Source organism: Oratosquilla oratoria, chromosome 1 (genome assembly GCF_046742065.1).
Source record: "Oratosquilla oratoria isolate Oo_2021 chromosome 1, ASM4674206v1, whole genome shotgun sequence".
NCBI lineage: Eukaryota > Metazoa > Arthropoda > Malacostraca > Stomatopoda > Squillidae > Oratosquilla > Oratosquilla oratoria.
Genome location: NC_134777.1, coordinates 6513403 through 6520902, shown reverse-complemented (window position 1 = coordinate 6520902; position 7500 = coordinate 6513403).

Below are 7500 nucleotides of genomic sequence, written 5' to 3'. Positions count from 1 at the left end.
CGAAATAGTCTGAAGGTTTGAGTTTTGAGGGCGTGAGAGTGCAAAGATGCGAGAATATGAAGGTGTTAGAGCATGAGGGTGCAATAATGTGATGAAAAAGAAAAGTATTAGGGTGAGTGTAGGTGCTTCGTAGTTGAAGACATAAGAACCGTGAGGAGCAGAGTGCAAAAACTAAGGTGGAGTTCCTCCCTCAACGGCCTCCTGAACCGAGCACGGAGTCTGTGCCTCAGAGTTCATTCGGTTGAAGGAAGCCCCGAGGGACATCTCTGCCTTCCACGTCATTTCTTGGAGCCTCTCGAAGAAGAGACTCCTAGACACATCGTCCTCCTTCATGCCCGTTGACCACCTCCTTACGCATCACAAAGGTTTCCCTAAGGCCATTCATCTTCACAGGGGGAGTCGACCATCCCACGCGTTATGAAGTTGTATCTGTGTTCAATTTGAAAACACACACACACACACACACACACACACACACACACACACACACACACACACACACACACACACACACACACACACACACACACACACACACACACACACACACACACACACACACACACACACATTATATATATATATATATATATATACATATATATATATCAAAGAGGGTTTCAAGTAATCATGTGTGCTGTGTTTATACGTACACTCATTCAAACCTATAATATTTGGAATGGCTATGTAATGTTCGGTGCTGAATTTTATGTATGCTTCCTCATACAAGAATATACCTCATAGTATGATGCAATAACTACATATAAATTACATAGAATACAACAATAGACGTCATAGTAGCACGCTGAAAACCATGTGGTGGATAAAAGACATCTGAACAAGACAGTACAAATGTATTGTATATGGGTACACAGACAAGTGTAGTAATGGCTAACGGTAACTATTGATCTAAATATTGAAATAAATGAGAACACAGTGGTAGAATGTTGCCAAAAATAAAAATAAAAATGAGAAGGAATACATTCGAGGGTGTTTGGGCATTTGGAATGAACAAATGATGAAAGGAAGAAAAAAAAAGAGAGAAAATGAAGTGCGAGAGATGAATAAATCTCACGAAAATGGAGTGGACATAAGAACATAAGAATGAAGGAGACTGCAAGAGACCATAAGGCCTACATTAGGCAGCTCCGTATCCATCACCACCTGTCATCCCCATCTATAAAGTTGTCTAATCGTTTCTTAAAACAACTGATAGTTTCAGCGCTTACTACATGGATACCAAGTCTATTCCATTCGTCGACCACCCTATTAGTAAACCAATTCTTGCCTATTTCCTTCTTAAATCTAAATTTGTCTAGTTTAAAACCATTACTGTGAGTCCTGTCCTGTTGTTTCAATATGATGACCTTGTTTGCATCACCATTGTTAAGCCTTTGATCCATTTGAACACCTCTATTAGACAGAGAGTCAAAGATCTTGGCGCAGAATAGTGGGAAAATATTTTGGATAGGAAAGAGATTGTAAGATGATAAACAAAATCAGAGAAAGGTTATCTGCCATCAACATAGATTACTGATGTAGCCTAATGAGGCGATTTTGGTCCCATTTTATTACATAGGGGCTTTCATCTTTTTCTTCAGGCTCTTTTATTCGTTTTAATGAAACCCCTTAGGCAACAAAATGATAGTAAACGATCTCGATTAATACTTTTCATGATGTGTGGCAGATTTTCTTTTCCTTAAAAGTGGCAGTTGCCGACAAGATTGACGAGATAAACACCATATGAGGACGGAGCCTTTATTTGTACGACGTTTCGCTTATTACAGCTTTTTCAAGTACAAGTTGAGATACAAATGCTTGACATCAAATAAGCATTTGTATCTCAACTTGTACTTGAAAAAGCTGTAATAATCGAAACGTCGTACAAATAAAGGCTCCGTCCTCATATGGTGTTTATCTCGTCAGTTTTTCTTTTACTACGGCTGCCACCAGACTATTTCATTCGTTTTCATGGTGCACCAACCCGGCAGCATAGAGAATAAGTTCGCACGGATAGATTCTCAACATAATTTCGTGCAACAGGTGCTTCACACTAACGGCTTTCAATCAAGAACTGCATGCAACAGAAGCTATATAGCAAATTTCGTGCAACGTGATCCCCTCGACAGATGCTAAACGCATCCAGTCACCCTGAGGTCATTGGCTTTGGGAGACAGTGGGCAGAGTCCCCCTCAGGCATATTTGTGAGTGTGGATGGGGCGGTCAGAGTTGAGATTTTGCAGGGTAAGAACATAAAAGAACATAAGAATGAAGGAGACTGCAAGAGACCATAAGGCCTATAATAGGCAGCTCCGTATCCATCAACACCTGTCATCCCCATCCATAAATTTGTCTAATCGTTTCTTAAAACAACTGATAGTTTCAGCGCTTACTACATAAGAACATAAGAATGAAGGAGACTGCAAGAGACCATAAGGCCTACACTAGGCAGCTCCGTATCCATCACCACCTGTCATCCCCATCCATAAAGTTGTCTAATCGTTTCTTAAAACAACTGATAGTTTCAGCGCTGACTACATGGTTATGCTACTAAGTATATTCCATTCGTCGACCACCCTATTAGTAACCAATTCTTTCCTATTTTCTTTTTAAATCTAAATTTGTCCAGTTTATAACCATTACTGCGAGTCCTGCCCTGTTGTTTTGATATGATGACCTTGTTTGTATCACCCTTGTTAAAGGGTAAAAATGGGGGTGGATTTCTGGGACCCTTTAGAATGTCCCCCCTACTCCCCGGCCATCTTGAAATCTCATTTCCCCCAACTTATGGGCTGGAAGGGCGGAAAGAAATGGAAGCCATCTTTGTTTCCTTGTGGTTGGAAGGCAGTGGCCGTGTATAATTATGTGTTCGAATTATTTTGAAAAAAAAACTTTTGGAAATCAAATTCTCAGGAGTGTGAGGAATAGAAGAGGGGAGACGGTTTGTGCATTGAGGTCAGGGAGGGAGTTTACATTATTATAGTTTTTATTTACCATTTTATTATTAATATGATTTTTTTTTCGCATCCGACTTAGATATGCATCAAAAAGTCTCCTGTCGGCATGCTCCGCCTTTGTAATCCTTTGTAATCCTTATGCAAGGAAGGGAAAACAAAGGGATTTTTTTCTTTCACGGAGGAAATAAGTATTACAAAGGATCACAAAGGCTTAGCATGCCGAGACCTTTTGGTCCATAACTAGGTCGGATGCGAAAAAAAATTATAACAATGATAAATAGAAATAAATAAATACACAAATAAATCATTATAATAATATAAATAATAATAAATATATTAAATAAATAAATAAGGGGATGGATTTGTGGGTTTTGGGATGAATGGATAATCTGTGCAAAAAAAAAAATTATATTATCTATTCCATCGCCCATAATCAGTGATTCTATCATTCGGGACAATATTGGACCGAAGAAAAGGGGGTCATAATGGTTGTAGAGAGGAGATTAAATGAGAGTATTAGAAAGAAAGGACAGTACAAATTGAAAATTTCAGTATTCCATTTTTGAGTGAAGATTCGTCTTCAGTTTTGAAATATTCTGCGTGACTTTGATCCATAGGGGTGGCACTAAAGTCTCTAAAATAATCACTGCTTGAACCTTATTCAGTCAATCCTGCTTACAGTGCAATGTAGTTCAGTTCGAAGCTTTAAGATACGTTTAGATAAACACCTAAGCAAGATGCTGTAATGACTCATTTATTTTATGTGATTTGTTTATTTGTTGGTTATTATTTGTCTGTTTATTACTAATTGCTTAATTTTTACTTATTGTTAGTTATCTGTCAATCTATTATTATTCACTGTTTACCTGTTTGTTTATTATATAAATATATCTATGCACTTCTTTATTTTATTATTATTATTCATATCATCATTATTTTTATTGATTTTTCTTTTATTTATCATTATTATAATGTCTTTTTCCACATCCGACCTAGTTATGGACCAAAAGGTCTCCTGTCAGCATGCTCCTCCTTTGTAATCCTTTGTAATAAGAGGATTCTTGTGATGGAGAAGAAGCAGGAGTGTTGGTTTGTATTGTTTATGAGACGGGGATCAAGGGAACGGATTTTATAGGGCGGAGAATAATCAAGGAGAATGTTTAGTGTGGGGAAAGAACCAACAGACCGTTTTCTACAAGGGAAGAGACGAAGGTTTGTGCAAGCAACGAGATCTGACGAGAGAGCGTTTTGCGTAAGGCTGAGGCAGCATACTTACACTAGTGAGAAAATATAAAAAAGAGAAGTGATGGTGAAGGGAGAGATTGTGAATGTATTGATATAGTCACTTAGACAAAATGTAGTAGAACATTTGTAAATAATAATCACGAAAAACCCTCAGTCCGGAATAAAAGGAGACTTAGAAGGAAGTTTAACTGAAGAGGGCTATAGCTATTAGCCGAAATATAGAAGTTAAACTTTCTTCTAAGTTCCCTTTTATTCCGACAGTGGGTTCTTCGTGAGTATTGGTATAGTATTAACTTAGAGAATAAGAGAACTATTCATCGAGAACTATCTCTTTCTTTCCATCAGTCAATTTTGGGTTTACATGTATTCATATTCTTTGAACCGACAATAATCTGGCTTTCAAAGTTATTTCAGAATTGAATGATTCTGGAGAGACACCTGGGTATCTTGATGTCCTTCAAAAACCTTTTTCTTCTAATTTGTTTACGTTTTCTTGTTACTCTTCCATCTAAAAATAAAGAGATTATTCTTGTCAAATTTGTCAAATCCATATGTTGATATTGGGTGTAGGGGGCGCTTCTGTGTGTGTGTGTGTGTGTGTGTGTATGTATGTGTGTGTGTGTGTGTGTGTGTGTGTGTGTGTGCGTTTTGTGTGTGTTTGTGTGTGTGTGTGTGTGGGTGGGTGTGTGTGTTTGTTTCTGTGTGTTTGTGTGTGTGTGTGTGTGTTTGTATTCACTTGGTCTTTGGATCACGTGTTGGACTCGTGATCGACAGCGATTTCCCTCCTAGAAGAGAGCTCAGAGCTCGTAGGTCCGATCTATGGGTAATGCTATGACCTTGCACACACACACACACCCAACTCCCCGCCCACGAGAGTCAGAGTAACGACCCGAGGCACAGCGATACCGAAATAATTTCGGCCCTGGGCAGGATTCGAACTGGGTGCTGGGAGCACTTCTGCTTCCCAGTTCAGCGCTCTACCAACTTAGCCACCGAGTGTGTGTGTGTGTGTGTGTGTGTGTGTGTGTGTGTGTGTGTGTGTGTGTGTGTGTGTGTGTGTGTGTGTGTGTGTGTGTGTGTGTGTGTGTGTGTGTGTGTGTGTGTGTGTGTGTGTGTGTGTGTGTGTGTGTGTGTGTGTGTGTGTGTGTGTGTGTGTGTGTGTGTGTGTGTGTGTGTGTGTGTGTGTGTGTGTGTGTGTGTGTGTGCGTGTGTGTGTGTGTGTGTGTGTGCGTGTGTGTGTGTGTGTGTGTGCGTGCGTGTGTGTGTGTGTGTGTGTGTGTGTGTGTGTGTGTGTGTGTGTGTGTGTGTGTGTGTGTGTGTGTGTGTGTGTGTGTGTGTGTGTGTGTGTGTGTGTGTGTGTGTGTGTGCGTGTGTGTTTATACACGCTCGCTTGTACTCAACAGCTTCATACCGAATTGCCTTTATAGAAATCCCCGATATTGAGTCAATTTTGAGGTTTTTGGATCAAGTGGGGTAACAGGTCCCGACCGGTATTTAGTGTCCGAACAAAAGCCCCGGAAATTCCTAACCCAATGGCATTTGTTGTTTAGTTAACAAAACCTATTCTGATTAATGTTACGCAATTTTATTTCCCGATCAAGTGGCTGTCATCCTCAAGGTAATAAGATCATCGTATTCATATAAAACAGTGTTTCTCAAACTGGGGGTAATTCAACAAATTTTCGGGGGGTAATGGAGGGGTGACAAAATTAACTAAATAAATAAATAGAAAATAAATAAAAATTCTGAAAACCAAGTTGCCAAGAATTCCTCAACTAGCTTCAAAGCATGCAATTCCATCCATCCCACTGATGTTCTCTACATCTTTGGCAGTAGTCATTAGAGATGCACAATACTCAAATACAATAAACAAACGAAATTATCTCTATTATTTCAATCTAGCCACATACAACGTTGACTACGTTTTGTGAAAGGGATAACATGCTTAAAGTGGCATGTCAAATTGGGTAACAAACTGAACATTTTTGGGAACAGCTGATCTAGGAGCTGGAGGTTTTATACGGTCAAACGGTCGAACGTGGTTCGACAGACACGTGTTTGAAGTGATGTTTGAACGTGTGAAAGGGGTATTTGGGGTTTAACCAACGTGTTCGACAACCAAATACCCCGTTCACACGTTCACATGTGGCGAACCCACATGTGTTTCTACTCGGTATTATGACTTATAATATCGTCTCTGCAGAAATGAGAGGGACAAAGAACATATAGGTGGTGTGCAAACAGTTGGCCTTCAGCCTTGTAGTACAAATGTGTAGGTTAAGTCATTAATACGCCTGTTCTGCAGGCATTTGTATCCTCTTGAAAGCATAATCGCGGTTAGTATCCTTCTAAGGCTCGGCCGGCCACTTGCGTGTGTATACCAGTGTCATGTCAATAAAGCCCAGAACCTAAACCGACTTTCAATCTTCCCCGGTATCACTAGCCCAGTAACAGTGCTTAGTTACACACACATCACTTTAAACACGTGTCTGTCGAACCGCGTTCGACGAGACGTTCGACCGTGTAAAGCCCGTCTTAGTGTCGAACCGTCTGGCCACAGTCCACTGTACATTGTACGGTGACAATGGAGAACTACTCCACAAGGTTTATGATTTTCTGTTTGATCTATCTTGGTCCCCCGGATTCTTCCTCGTCGTGATGTGACTTGACATGGGACACGAGTGACGCCCACTCTTCTGTGACGTCACTCGATGACCTGCTGCCGCCCATCGTAAGCACGAGTCTCCATCACGCAAGTCATTCTCCCCCTCCCCCTCCCCTCCCCCTCCCCTCCTCTCCCCCCTCCCCTCCTCTCCCCCAACCCTAAGACCCAGCTTTCTTCCTCCCCCTTCTTCCCCCTCCCTTTCTCTCTCCTTCCTTCTACCCCCTCCTCTCACTGCTACCCTCTCTTTTCTTCCATTCATCTCTCTTCCTCTCCTCCCCCACTTCCTCTCCCCCCTCCCCTTCTCTCCCCCAACTTTCTTCCTCCCCCTCCTTTCCCCTCCCTTTCTCCCTCCTTCCTTTTACGCCCTCCTCTCCCTGCTACCCCCTCCATTTCTCCCTCTATCTTCCTACCCCTCCTTCCCCCCTCAACTCCCCTTCTTTAGTCACCTTCCCTTCTTCGAAACTAAGCCCTTTTGTGTGTGTGTGTGTGTGTGTGTGTGTGTGTGTGTGTGTGTGTGTGTGTGTGTGTGTGTGTGTGTGTGTGTGTGTGTGTGTGTGTGTGTGTGTGTGTGTGTGTGTGTGTGTGTGTGTGTGTGTGTGTGTGTGTGTGTGTGTGCGTGTGTGTACGTGTGTG